The sequence below is a fragment of the Rhinatrema bivittatum genome, chromosome 9 (assembly GCF_901001135.1).
Source record: "Rhinatrema bivittatum chromosome 9, aRhiBiv1.1, whole genome shotgun sequence".
NCBI lineage: Eukaryota > Metazoa > Chordata > Amphibia > Gymnophiona > Rhinatrematidae > Rhinatrema > Rhinatrema bivittatum.
This window is the reverse complement of record NC_042623.1, coordinates 244,757,826-244,773,082: the sequence shown is the minus strand read 5'-3', so window position 1 is coordinate 244,773,082 and position 15,257 is coordinate 244,757,826. Positions and strand designations below refer to the sequence as shown.

At 46.0% G+C, this 15,257-nt stretch overlaps 1 protein-coding gene across 15 annotated transcripts in view; it reads right to left on the bottom strand.

Moving 5' to 3' along the window:
* Positions 1 to 15,257, bottom strand: part of TBL1XR1 (transducin beta like 1 X-linked receptor 1) — an 854,914-nt gene that overhangs the window by 261,621 nt on the left and 578,036 nt on the right. The window lies entirely within an intron of this gene.

Here is a 15,257-nt window from a genome sequence, read left to right as displayed (position 1 = left end):
AATATATATCAATAATAATATATACCAGGCTAATAACTGCCTAGGACAAACCTATATTGTGTATCTTACAGTTTTTGTTGATTTATATATTTATCTCTCTCTAATTGTTTCTTAGTTTAAACTCTGCACTGTCTTCCATTGCCCAGGTTTTATGCTCCCTGTTTAATGTAACTTTACTTTCTACCTTGATGTTAATTGGTTTCCCCTCAGTTACATTGTAAACCGGTACGATAAGACCTAGTCTTGAGCATCGGTATAGGAAAAGAAATTAAATAAATAAATAAAATAAATATATCAATTACAGAAAAGACTGATACCATATACAAAACAAAAAAAAATTTCGAGATAACTGAAGAGAGAAAACAAGATGGAAGAATGATCCAATAATGCTGAACATGGTATTCACAAGGCAGGGAGAATCAAAATTTAGTGTGTCACAGAACTCCCAGTAATGTAAACAGCACACTACTCTGTATATTGGCCTATGAAGATCTTTTAAGAGAAGGGATGAAGTAATAACCATATAAATTAGAAACATCACATTTCACTATGCCACTGCCAAGCTACTGGCCAGGTGATGTAAGTTCCACATTTTTTGGTATTTCATTTAAAGTTAAAATATCAAGCAAATTACAGTACATACTAAAAAAATGAAAAGGAAACTAACTTTTATGTATGGTTCTATATATGAGTACCAACTACTAATATAGCCAGATGGTGAAACTAAATTTTTTGTGATTGGATCTGTTGGTTAATGTGAACAAAGAACAATGATTTTAATGAAAAAGCTGGACCGCCATTTTTGAAACATCTATTAATACCACCCTAATGAGTTAAAATGTCAGCATCAGATAACCAGCTTCAAATCTTTTGTATATCTGATAAAAGGATGAAAAGCTTGTAAAACAACCCGATGCAGTGAAAGGAATATATGGCTCATCTGATTTGAGGAATTGACTTGAAAAGCTTGTAAAACAACCCGAGACCATGACACGACAATGGCAGAACCTGGCATGGCGGAGAACTGTACAGACAGGGAGAATACCACCTGCCATCGCCCAAGGCGCTTGAAGTAGATGCCTTACCGCACCCGATCGTGCATGCCGCGCTTCACTGTCACAGTAACTCCCAAAGGAGTGCATAGGACCAGTGTGACGATGGCGTTCCCAATACTACGGCTGTGAATATGGCATGGTGCTGGGTGGTGTTCTATGGTGTTGCCCCGTCTAATACCTACACTTACAAAAACTGTGAAGAGAGAGCTAAGCTGAATACCATGAGACATATGGCTCCGTGGGGAAAAAAAAAAAAAAAAAAGACTGAGGGACTCTGCTTAGGGGGCAGGATGATGACTACTGCTGCACATGCTCAGTAGGGCATGTTTGAAAGTTCTAGATTCTTTGAGATCAAAGTTTTGTGCCAGGCTCCATGTGATGATGTCATCCATATGTAAGGATTACCATCCTGCTTGTCCTCGGAGAATATCCCCTGCACATGACTGTACCCCAATAACCAACTTGCTCCCTTGGTTTCCAAAGACCTGCCATACTGGGTCAGACCAAGTGTCCATCAAGCCCAGCATTCTGTCTCCAACAATGGCCAAACCAGGCCATAAGAACCTGGCAAGAACCCAAAAACAAAGTCTATCCCATGTTACCGTTGCTAGTAATAGCAGTGGCTATTTTCTAAGTCAGCTTAATTAATAGCATGTAATGGACTTCTCCTCCAAGAACTTATCCAATCCTTTTTTAAACAAAGCTACACTAACTGCACTAACCACATCCTCTGGCAACAAATTCCAGAGTTTAATTGTGCGTTGAGTGAAAAAGAACTTTCTCTGATTAGTTTTAAATGCGCCACATGCTAACTTCATGGAGTGCCCCCTAGTCCTTCTATTGTCTGAAAGAGTAAATAACCGATTTACATTTACCCGTTCTAGACCTCTCATGATCTTTAACACCTCTATCTTACCCCCCCCCCCCCCCCCCCCAAGCTGTCTCTTCTCCAAGCTGAAAAGTCCTAACCTCTTTAGTCTTTCCTCAGAGGGGAGCTGTTCCATCCCCTTTATCATTTTGGTTGTCCTTCTCTGTACCTTCGCCATCGCAACTATATCTTTTTTGAGATGCGGCGACTAGAATTGTACACAGTATTCAAGGTGCGGTCTCACCATGGAGCGATACAGAGGCATTATGACATTTTCCGTTTTATTCACCATTCCCTTTCTAATAATTCCCAACATTCTGTTTGCTTTTTTGACTGCCGCAGCACACTGAACCGATGATTTCAATGTGTTATCCACTATGACGCCTAGATCTCTTTCTTGGGTGGTAGCACCTAATATGGAACCTAACATTGTGTAACTATAGCATGGGTTATTTTTCCCTATATGCATCACCTTGCACTTATCCACATTAAATTTCATCTGCCATTTGGATGCCCAATTTTCCAGTCTCACAAGGTCTTCCTGCAATTTATCACAATCCGCTTGTGAATTAACTACTCAGAATAATTTTGTATCATCTGCAAATGTGATTACCTCACTCATCGTATTCCTTTCCAGATCATTTATAAATATATTGAAAAGTACGGGTCTCAATACAGATCCCTGAGGCACTCCACTGCCTACTCCCTTTCACTGAGAAAATTGTCCATTTAATCCTACTTTCCTGTCTTTTAGCCAGTTTGTAATTGACAAAAGGACATCGCCACCTATCCCATGACTTTTTACTTTTCCTAGAAGTCTCTCATGAGGAACTTTGTCAAACGCCTTTTGAAAATACAAATACATCTACTGGTTCACCTTTATCTACATGTTTATTAACTCCTTCGAAAAAGTGAAGCAGATTTGTGAGGCAAGATTTGCCTTGGGTAAAGCCATGCTGACTTTGTTCCATTAAACAATTTCTTTCTATATGTTCTGTGATTTTGACCTTTAGAACACTTTCCACTATTTTTCCTGGCACTGAAGTCAGGCTAACTAGTCTGTAGTTTCCCGGATCGCCCCTGGAGCCCTTTTTAAATATTGGGCTTACATTAGCCAGTCTTCAGGTACAATGGATGATTTTAATGATAGGTTACAAATTTTTATTAATAGGTCTGATAGTTTCTAACTGTTGCACTGTAAATCATTTTTCATTTTCTTTTAAATGCACTGTGGAACCTGCCAAACGAGCAAGAGAATCATAAAGTACATCGGACAGAGCCCTGGGAATCCTTGACTTCACAGCAAAAAAGAATAAACTCACCACTGGTATTCATCTGGAGGTTTTTTTAAATTAATGATGCTGCTTTGTTTCACCTGTTCAAAGACAGCCATTGCCGGGATTAGGCATCTGAAGTTTTGCCTCAGTATAAATAAATCATTTTTGTGTGCTTAAGAATGTTTCCCTGAATGCAACCGTTTTTTGTAACTTTTTGTATTTAATAATGTGGGGCATATATACTGTGAGTTTTGACATTATAGTTAATCTGGATTAATCAGATCCAATAAGGAAGGTAATTTGTAACACTTTAGTTAATGAATACTTCCAGAACAGCAGAGGAATTACTTTAATACATTTAAAGGTATAAAAAAATAAAGACAATGTTAACTGCTAAAATTAAATCCTTCGCGCAGTTATCTATTTCAAGGATGACTGCTTTGTCACAACCCCATAGTTATGTTTTTCTGGGTCACTCACCCAGCCATATTGGTACCGCCACGCTGTGCAGCCAGGAATGACACCACCATCACCATCAGGGCCTTCTCTTGGGTGCGTGCACCAAACTATGAAGGCCCCGCAGTGGGAACAGAGTTACCCGGCGCTACCACAGCCCTGGAAAGATTGACCATCAGGATGGATGTCCTGAACCCAGGCCCCGCTCGTCAGACCAGTGCCACAGCTCCTGGCTTCCCCAAGCAGTGCCGGGGTTTCATTAACTTTTACCAGATGCACTTCCAACTACAGGCCGGCCTGTTTCCGGATGATCGTACCAAGGTTACATACATTGTTCCCTCTTTAATGGTACCTCACTGGCCTGGGCCTCACCACTTTGGGAGTGTGATGATTCTCTACTCAAGAAACTCCCTTTTTACACAAATTCCACCTCATTTTTGATGAACCTGGAAGGGACAACTCTCTAGCAGCAGAGATGTTACAAATCCACTAGGACTCCCAAACTTTCATCAAATATGCCATAGAGTTCCAAACACTCGCCTCAGAGTTGAACTGGGGTGAGGACAGCCTCACAGCCATCTCCCTACAGGATCTTGCAGAGCGAATCAAGGACAAGCTCACAGCACAAGAGGTTCCCATGTCCCTGAAAAACCTTACCACCTTGGCAGGGCATACTGACTGAAGTTTCCATGAGAGGTCTTGAGAAAATAAAACTCAGCAACCTATCCTTCTAGCACCTCAGTTCTAGCGCCCACCCTTTCCATCCATGTCTCAGATTCCTGAAGTTAAGCCCCCCAGAGGAACCCATGCAGTTGGGCCGCAGTCGCCTATCTTCTGAAGAGAAATCACTTAGAAGGTACATTGGTCTTTGCATGTATTTCGCAGATTGTGGGCTCCTTATTGCCAACTGCCCTGAAACAGGGAAACTTCCATGCTTAGGTTTGGACCAGGGAGGCAACCTTAGGCTGAAAATCCTCTGTTCCCCAAATCATCATTCCTGTGTCTATCACCGTGGAACAAACTCACTTATTCACAGAAGCAATCATGGACACTGGCGCAGGGGAGAACTTAATCGATCAAGTGTTGGTCCTGCATCATAGCATACCCATCGTACCCCCCCCCCCCCCCCCCCCCCCCCCGAGTCAACCTCTCAACTTCCTCAGTCTATGGAGACTCCATCCTGGGGCAGCTCACAGAAAATACAATTCCTCTGATGCTCCACATGAGCCTTCTGCATTCTGAGACTATCACCTTCTACATTATCCTATAATTCTGGGACTTCCTTGGATTCAAACACGCCAGCCCAACATCAACCAGTCTTCACTGGAATTGGCCCAGTGAGGTCCGTCCGGTTCTTCTACCTGCCTGGCTTCTGTCACTTCTCCAGCCCATCTGACACTTGCAGTTGCCCAAACAGGACTTCCTCCTCAATATGCTATCAAGACATATTTTCCAAACAGAAGGCAGAGACATTACCTCCTTACCATCCTATAACTGTAGTATTTAGCTCCTCCCTGGTAAGGAACCTCCTCAAGGAAGGGTATATCCCCTCTCAGAGCCAGAGACCAAGGCCATGAGCAACTATATCCAGGAAAATCTTGCTAGAGGCTTTATCCGCCTTTTCTCTTCCCCCACCAAAGCGGGCTTCTTTCTTTGTGGCAAAAAAAGACTGAACACTCCGACCCTGTATAGCCTTCAGAGGTGTAAATCTCAGTACAAAAAAAAAAAAATTGCTACCCTCTCTCTTCTATCTGAACTCTTCGATCACCTCCAATGAGCCCAAATTTTCACAAAACTCTATCTTAGCAGGGCTTACAACCTCATCCGTATTAAACAAGGAAATGAGTGGAAGACCGCCTTTAATATAAGAGATGGGCACTACGAATACTTAGTAATGCCATTCGGACTTTGCAATGCCCTGGTAGTCTTCCAAAAAATGGTGAAGAACATTTTTCAGGACCCTTTTGTGCTCCTCTGTGGTGGTCAACTTGGATTAAATCCTTATATACTCCAAGTCCCTGACAATAGACAGGCAACATGTAAAACAGGTACTCCAGTGTTTGCATGAACATCACCGGTATACCAAGTTGGAAAAATGCCTCTTTGAACAAGAACTACCACCCTTCCTAGGGTATATAATTTCTAGTAACAGCCCACTCAAGGATCCCAAGAAAGACAAGGCAATCCTGGACTGGCTCCAGCCTGTCTGTCTTCAAGCCCTGCAAACATTTCTGGGCTTCGCCAATTATCATCGCTACTTTATCCCCAGGTACTCCAGCCCCTGATGCACTGCTCACCGTCTTAACATGCAAAGAAGCAAACAGAAATTGTACCCCAGAGGCCGTCAATGCAATCCAGACATTGAAGCAAACCTTCCTACAAGGACCATGTCTACAACATCCGATCCCTTTATGCTCAAGATAGATGCCTGTTCCTCAGAGGTCCGCCCCAGCCCCAGTCAACATAGCACTGAAGGGAAACTTCTCCCATGCTCATTCTTCTCTCCACAGGGGAGAATTTCTTGGAGAAATTATACAATTGGGTCAGCCAAGCTAGTCCTTGAGGAATGACAGTACCTCCTACAGAGGGCCCAAAATAAGATCACTATCTACATTGATGATATGAACTTAGAGCATCTTCAGAAGCTCAACAACTCAACCCCAGGCAGGCTAGCTGGTCCCTTTTCTTTTCCCGATTTGAGTTTGAACTTTGCTATCATCCAGCTGCAAAAAATCTACAGGCAGATGCATTATCCCATTCCTTCTTAACTGAAGATGTAACAGAGGACCCCCAAAATATCATTGATCCTGCAAAGATCATCCTGGCTTCCGCCACTGTTGTTCCTCCTGGGAAGATGGTTGCCATCAAGAGGCTCCATGAAAAAGTGTTTAAGTGGGTGCACGACTTCTGGGTAGCAGGACATCCCAGAGTATCTCAAACACTTGACCTCCTTCAATGTCACTACTGGAGGCCCACGGTGAAGAAAGATGTTAAGAATGATGTGGATTCCAGTTCTACCTGTGCTCAGAATAAGGTTGTTCGTGGCTAACCTTGGGGATTGTTACAGCCATTGCTAGCCTCCAGGGAACCCTGGACCCACATATCCACAGACTTCACTGGGGATCTCCCTCTCTCATATGGCTTCACTGTGATATGGGGCATAATGGATAAATTCTTGAAAATGGCTCATTTTTGTATCTCTCGCTGGACTACCCTCAGCTCCTGAACTGGCTTTTCTCTTCGTCCAACATGTCTTCTGTTTATATGGCCTACCATACCATATCCTGTCTGGTAGAGGCATTCAATTTATGGCCCGCTACTGGAAGGCTCTCTGCCGCAAGTTTGGCATCTCTGGATTTCAACACAGCCTATCACTCTCAGAGCAACAAGCAGACCAAAGAATCAATCTGGTCTTCAAGACTTTCCTCAAGCTGTATATCAACAGAAGGCAAGACAATTGGGTCCTTCTGCTACCATATGGGCAATTTTCACATAATAACCATGTAAACATAGTTCCACCAGTTCCTCTACCATACAGATCTGGAATGGAAACACCTGCGGGTGCCACTCCTGCTACCTCTTTATCAATGGCCTGCTCAGCAGCCTACCTCATGGTCAAGGAGCTCCCCGACCTCTAGACACAAAGCAATCAATTGTTCTCACAGGCAGCCCACTCAGGCCAAGAAATATGTACACACCAAACACCAACCAGCACCACAGTTCAAAGAAGGCAATCTTGTACAGCTAAGCACTCAGCATCGTCGTCTCCAGGTTCCTTATTCATGTCTGGCACCACAATGTATTGGACCATATCACATCCAACAGAAAGTGGGCCGTGTAACATAGCAGCTGAAGCTCCCCAATACATTAAGAATCCATAAATATTTCACGTCCTTACTGAAACGACTGATCCTTTCCTGGCCCTCCAGAAAGCCTCCCACACCTACAGATGTGACTGTGGAAGATGACACACAGTTCGAGGTAGAAGAAATCTTGGATTCACGTAGGAGGCAGAATAAGCTAGAGAACCTCATCGTCTGGAAGCACTTTAGCCCAAAGGAGAACTCTTGAGAGCCTGCCACCACCTCAAAGTATCACTTCTGATAAAGGAATTACACAGAATTTCCCTCCAAACCTAAGCCTCAGACTCTGAGGAGGGGGCTTTTCAGGGTACTATAATGTTTTCCGGCTCCCAGGCTGCCCCTAAGAACTGGCTCATTTATCCAACGCCACCCAGCCATGCCAGAACCATCGCTCTGCGCAGCCAGCAATGCCGCCACTCCACAGGACCAGGAATGCTACTGCCATCACCGTCAGGGTTGTCTCCTAGGCAAGCACCAACCTATGAAGTCCCACAGTGGGAACAGACTTCCCCAGAACTCCATGAAGACATCACATGGCCAGGTATTTAAACCCTAGCTATGCAACATAGGATTGCTTCAGCAACAAGGTGCCTGCCTAGCAGAGTGAGTTGCTGCTCCGTCATCTCTTCAATCTGCCTTATCTTCACCTCTCCAGCCTCATCTAGTTACTTTATTCCTACCCTCAGATGGATTCCTGGTTTGGACTTTAGCTTGGACTCTCATTACCCTTACCTTCCACTTGTCTGGGACCTGAGCCTGACCCTAGATCTACTCTTCTGTCTGCATCCCAGAGACTGCCACTTAAGACCTGCCAGCCCCTGGAAACCAAGGGCTCAACCCGAGGGAAAGAGGATGATACAGGCAAAGCTGCAGTTCAGTCTCTGCTACACCAGTTGGCAGTAAGGACCTACAAGACCTTCCCTGTAGGTTGCGTCAACCTCACCCTAACATAAGGGTCCACAATCTTAACACCCATTGTACTCTACACAGTGGGCTGTATGTATTTGCAAAGTATCTGACCTTTAACTCCTTTCTGTATTCTCCTACTGAAAACTGAGCATTCCAATCATTTTCTTGTCTCTGTTTCGCCTTGTCAGTGAAATAGAACCGCATATGGCACATTCCCCACTGAACTTAAATTAAAAAAAAAAAAAAACACCCCAAAGAAAACGTAAACTAGCCAGCAACAGAGAACATAAGAATTGCCATGCTGGGTCAGACAGGGTCCATCAGGCCCAGTATCCTGTTTCCAACCGTGGCCAATCCAGTTCACAAGTACCTGGCAGATCCCAAACAGTTGAAGGATCCCATGCTTCTAAGGCCCAGGGATAAGTAGTAACTTTTCCCAATTTATCTAGTTAACAGTTTTTGGAATTCTCCAACAACTTGTTCAAACTTTTAAATCCATCTATGTCAGCTGCCTTTACAACAATCAATTCCAGAGCTTAACTGTGCGTTTGTGAAAACAAATTTTCTCCTTTTTTTTTTAAATGTGCTGTTTGCTAACTTACCTAGTTTTTGTATTTTTTGAAAGAGTAAATAACTGATTCTCATTTACCTGTTCTATTCTACTCAGGATTTTATAGAACTATATCATATCCTACTCTCAGCAATCTCGTCTCCAAGCTAAATGGCTCTGCCCTCTTTAGCCTTTCCTCACAGGGAAACCGCTCCTTCCCCTTTATCATTTGTCACACTTCTCTCTCCATTTTCCAGTTCAGCTATAACTTTTATTGAGATGTGGCAACCAGAATTGTATACAGTACTCTAGATGTGGTATCACCATGGAGCATTACAGAGGTATTATGAAATTTTTCGTTTTATTCTCCATTACTTTACCAATAATTCTTGGAATTTTTTTTGGCTTTTTGACCACTGCCACACACAAAAGAACATAAGACTTACCATACTGGGTCAGACCAAGGGTCCATCAAGCCCAGTATCCTGTTTCCAACAGTGGCCAATCCAAGTCATAAGTACCTGGTAGGATCCCATGGGGTAGACAGATTCCAAGATGCTTATCCCAAGAATAAGCAGTGGATACCTGCCGCTGCACCTTAATAATGGTTTATGGACTTTTCCCTCCAGGAACATGTCCAACTATTTTTAAACTCAGCTACACTAATAGCTTTCACCATACCCTCTGGCAACGAATTCCAGAGCTTAATTATGCACCAAGTAAAAAACATATTTTCTCTTACTAATTTTAAATGAATTTCCTAGTATCTTCATTGTGTGACCCCTAGTCTTTAAACTTTTTGAAAGAGTAAACAACTGATTAACGTTTACTAGTTTACAAATCTCCCCTCAGCTGTTTCCTCTCTAAGCTGAAGACTCCTAACCTCTTTAGTCTTTCCTCATAGGGGAATCGTTTTGTCCCCTTAATAATTTTGGTCACCCTTCTCTGTACATTTTCTAATTCCACTATATCTTTTTTGAGATGTGGTGACCAGAACTGCACCCAATACTCAAGATGAGGTCATACCATGGAGCAATACAGAGGCATTATGATGTTCTCTGTTTTCGTCTCCATTCCTTTCTTAATAATCCCTAGTATTCTATTTGCTTTCTTGGCTGCTGCTGCACACTGAGCAGAAGATTTCAACATAACAATGATGCCTAGATCCTTTTCCTGAATAGTGACTACTAATGAGGAGCCTTCATTGGGTAGCTATAATTTGGGTTACTCTTCCCTATGTGCATCACTTTGAACTTGTCCACATTAAATTTCATTTGCATGCCCAGTTTTGCATGTCCTCTTACAATTTCTCACAATCCTCTTGTGATTTAACAACTTGGAATAATTTTGTGTCCAACAAATTTGATCACATCACTTGTTCCCATTTCCTAATCATTTATAAATATATTAAAAAGCAGTGGTCCCAGAACAGATCCCTAGGCAATCCACAATAAGACACAGCCCCATTCCATAACATGTTAATTTCCTAATAAATCTCTCATGAGATACTTTGTCAAATACTTTCTTGAAATCGAGATACACTATATCAACTGGCTCACCTTTATCCACATGTTTATTTACACTCTCACAAAACGTAGCAAATAGGCAAGGCAAGACTTCCCTGGGCTAAATCTATGTTAGCTTTATCCCATTAAACTAGGCCTATCCATATAGACAGCAATATTGTTCTTCATGATAGTGTCTACAATTTGCCTGACACAGATGTCAGCTTCATTGATCTGTAGTTTCCTATAACACCCCTTGATGCTTTTAAAAATTGTCATTACATTGGCAACCCTCCAGTCTTCAGGTACCACAGACGATGTTAATGATAGTTTACAAATTTCCAATACCAGGTGCCAATTTCTCTTCTCAGTTCTTTCAGTACTCTGGGATGTATACCACAAGGTCCAGGTTGTTGAGGGAGTGCTAGGGACCAGTTCTGATTCCGGGGAGATTAATATGCCCTTGGACCACAGCGCGATTGCAGAGGAGCTCTGTGGAAGCGTCAAGGCAGGCAAGACGTGTCCAAGCATGGGCGGACAAGGCTGACCACCGGAGCCCTGACCTCTGCCGAACCTGAATGCTCTGGTAGAGACCCAGCAACGCAATGCTGGTCTCTGGGGTAGCCCTTCGGCCACTCAATAGCCCTTTCGGACCTGCCGCTTGGGAACGGCAGATGCAACAGGACAGATAAAGATTGAGGACAGGCGATGGTACTGGAACTAGGACGAGACGAGGACTCTTGGAACTTGGACGAGACGAGGACTCTTGGAACTCGGACGAGAAGAGGACTCTTGGAACTCAGACGAGACGAGGACTCTTGGAACTTGGAACAGGATACTCAGAGACTTAGACAGGCACTGCCCTTCAGAGCGCCCTATACAGCCGACGTGGGCTGGTCAAGGACCACCCTGTCCCACTGCGTGTCCTATACAACCTGAAGGGGCTGGACAAGGACCACGCGGAGAGCGAGACATGCGCAGGACCAAGGCTCAGGACAAAGCAGAAATCCGGGCAGTGCTTGAAGGATACAACCGGAAGAGGACTCCAGTCACCGGAAACGGACACTGAATCAATACGGATTTACTCCCAGTAAGGTAGGCTGGCGGCGAGGTCCGGAGCGAAGCAAAGCTGAACCCAAAACTAGGAACTAGCGGTTACATCAGGATCAGGACTGGAACATGGGACATCAGGATCAGGACTTGGAACATTAAAAACAAGGATCTTCCGAAGGCTTATGCTCTGGACACCATGACATCAGTGTTGTGACACGCCTCCTTCTATGACGTCACCCCCTTCTGTGACATCAGATGCTGGGGGGATTTAAACCCGGCGTCTCCTAGGTTTCCTTGCCTTGCAACACAGTTACCAAGAAAGTTGCTTGCCTGCCAGTCTGCCTGCTTGCCTGCCAGCCTGCCTGCCTGCCAGTCTACCTGCCTGCCTACCAGTCTACCTGCCTGCCAGTCTACCTGCTTGCCTGCCAGCCTTCCTGCCTGCCAGTCTACCTGCCTGCCTACCAGCCTTCCTGCCTGCCTGCTTACCTGAACTGCCTCCTGACTGTCTTCCATCAACGGTCGGCCCAAGGATCCACCTCTGGATTTACAACAGTTTGCAAGGCCATGGATCCGGCAGACCTCGCTAGCCTTCAAGCCATTCCCGGACTGGCTCAACGGCTAGTACAGCAGCAACAGGTCTTGGACAACCTGGCTGTCACTGTGGAGCAACTGGCCGCTCGGATGGATGCTGGTCCGCCAGCACCGGACCCGGTTCTGGCTCCGGTGGTGACCCTTCACACTCTTACGCAACTCCCTGCGCCAGTACGGTACGCGGGAGATTCCAAGGCTTGCAGAGGCTTTCTGAACCAATGCTTCGTAAGGTTCGCTCTCCTCCCCAACCAGTTCCCCTCGGACGCCGTCAAGGTGGCCTACATCTTCTCACTGCTGGACGGTCTGGCTCTGAACTGGGCATCTCCTATGTGGGAGAAGAACGACCCGGCTCTGAACGACTTGAATGTCTTCGTAGCTGATTTCAAGGCAGCCTTTGATGAACCAGCTCGCCAGACCTCCGCAACCTCCGAATTGCTCCAACTCAGGCAGGGAATTCGGCCCCTGGCCGATTATGCTTTGGAGTTCCGTACCCTCGCACTGGAGGTCGGATGGCGGGACGACGCCCTCCGTGGAATCTTCTTAGAGGGACTTGCTGCAAGGATAAAAGATGAATTGGCGGCTCGAGACCTTCCGGAGGACCTCAATGCTCTCATCGAAGTGGCTGGCCGCATCGATCGCCACCTTCAGCAGAGGGCCAAAGAGGGGCGTCCTCTCCGCCGTTTAGTTCCGCTGGCTCCAACCTCTCCTCGCCCATTCCCACTGGGCCCATGGGGGGCTAGCACGTCCACGGAAGCCACATCCGAGGAGCCCATGCAGCTGGGAAGAGCGTCCCTGACACCTGAAGAAAGGCGGCGGCGCCGTAGTATGGGTTTGTGCCTGTACTGCGGGGGCAAAGGTCACTTCCTCGCTCAGTGCAAAGAGCGAGCGGGAAACTCCCGCGCCTAGGAGTAAGGGAGGAGTGCCTCCTAGGTTGTTTGAATGCTGCTCCTCTATGTACCGTTTCTATAACTCTCAGATATCCCGGAGGGTCTTTCAAGACTCAGGCATTCATTGACTCTGGGGCAGGAGGGAACTTCATCGCTGCCAATCTTGTACATCAGCTCCGCCTGGCCACACAATCCCGGGAGCCTCCTTTACGGATTACTTCCATACAAGGTACCTGCCTGCCTGGCCACATTTCTACCGAGACTGCACCACTGATCATGCAGACCGGGATCCTACATTTTGAGGAGATCTCGTTTTTGGTTCTGGAGAACTCAGTTCATCCGGTGGTCCTCGGCCTACCCTGGCTCCAGCAGCACTCTCCAGTGGTCCAATGGAGCGATTTGCAAATTACCTAATGGAGTCCTCACTGCGTCAAATCTTGTATCAAGTCTCTACCAGTCCAGCACATTCCCTTGGCTCACACCGGCGTCACCCTTCCCAGTCATTATGCGGACTACACGGACGTATTTTCTAAGGAAAAAGCAGAACTTTTGCCCCAACATCGTCCTTTCGATTGCGCCATCAAACTGGTGTCTGGGGCAACTCCACCCCGAGGCAGGGTGTATCCACTATCACAACCTGAAACCAAAGCAATGTCTGAATACATTGCTGAGAACCTCGCCAAGGGCTTTATCCGACCTTCAACGTCACCCGCAGGGGCGGGATTCTTCTTCGTGGCAAAAAAGGACGGGTCCTTGAGACCATGCATAGACTATCGGGGATTAAATGCCACTACTAAAAAGAACCGCTATCCGCTTCTGCTAATTCCAGAATTATTGGATATTGGAGCCCGAATATTTACCAAGTTGGACTTAAGGGGGGCGTACAATTTGGTGCGTATCCGTCCCGGGGACGAGTGGAAGACAGCGTTCAACACCCGGGACGGGCACTACGAGTACTTGGTTATGCCCTACGGTTCGTGTAACGCTCCTGCGGTGTTCCAGCACCTCATGAATGAGGTCCTCCGCGAACTGCTGAACTCTTGCGTGATAGTCTACCTAGATGATGTCCTCATCTACTCACAGAATTTGACCTCTCATAGGCAACAGGTTCGGCAAGTGCTCCAAATCCTTCGTAATCACCACCTATACGCTAAACTGGAGAAGTGTCTCTTCGAATAGGAGTCGCTGCCTTTTCTTGGGTACATCGTTTCAGCTACGGGATTCCTCATGGATCCAAGTAAGGTGTCCGCCATTAAGAATTGGCCCCAACCAGTAGGCCTGAAGGCTTTGCAGCGTTTTTTAGGATTTGCCAATTTCTACAGGCACTTTATACCGCAATACTCCCGACTGGTCGCACCTCTGACCGCCTTGACCAAAAAGGGGGCCGACACGCGCGTTTGGTCAGCCGAGGCATGTAAGGCCTTCAAGGATTTAAAGGAGGCCTTCCTGTTGGACACTTGTCTGCGCCATCCGGATCCGTCAAGGCCCTTCTTTGTGGAGGTTCATGCCTCCAATATAGCTGTGGGGGCAGTACTGTCTCAAAGCTCCGACTCCAGGCATTTGTTGCCTTGCTCCTACTTCTCAAGGAGGTTTACGCCAGCCGAAGGTAATTACGGTATAGGAGACAAGGAACTGCTTGCCATTAAGTTGGCACTTGAAGAATGGAGACAGTGGCTGGAGGGAGCCGCTCACCCCATCACGATCTATACCGACCATAAGAACCTGGAGTTCCTCAGCCAAGCTCAACGACTCAACCCAAGGCAAGCACGATGGTCGCTATTCTTTAGTCGCTTCGATTTTACCCTCAAATATCGTCCAGCTTCTAAGAATGTTCGAGCGGATGCGCTCTCTCAGAATGCCATCATGGATGAAAAGGAGGAACCCCTTCAACATGTCATCGACCCAGCAAAGATCGAATTAGCCAGCACCACAATCTCTACACAGGGCAGAATAGTTGTTCCACACAAAGACCGGAAGAAAGTCCTGCAATGGGCCCACGATTCCCTCATTGGAGGCCACGCCGGCAGAGGGAGGACACTCGATCTATTAAACCGTCATTATTGGTGGCTCCGAGTCCGGCAGGATGTGCGACTTTACGTAGACTCGTGCCCGGTATGTGTCCGACAGAAGCCTCTCGGCGGTCGACCCTGGGGTCTTCTACAACCTCTACCAATACCTACAGAACCATGGACTCACATTGCCACAGACTTCGTGGTGGACTTGCCTCCTTCCGAGGGTAACAA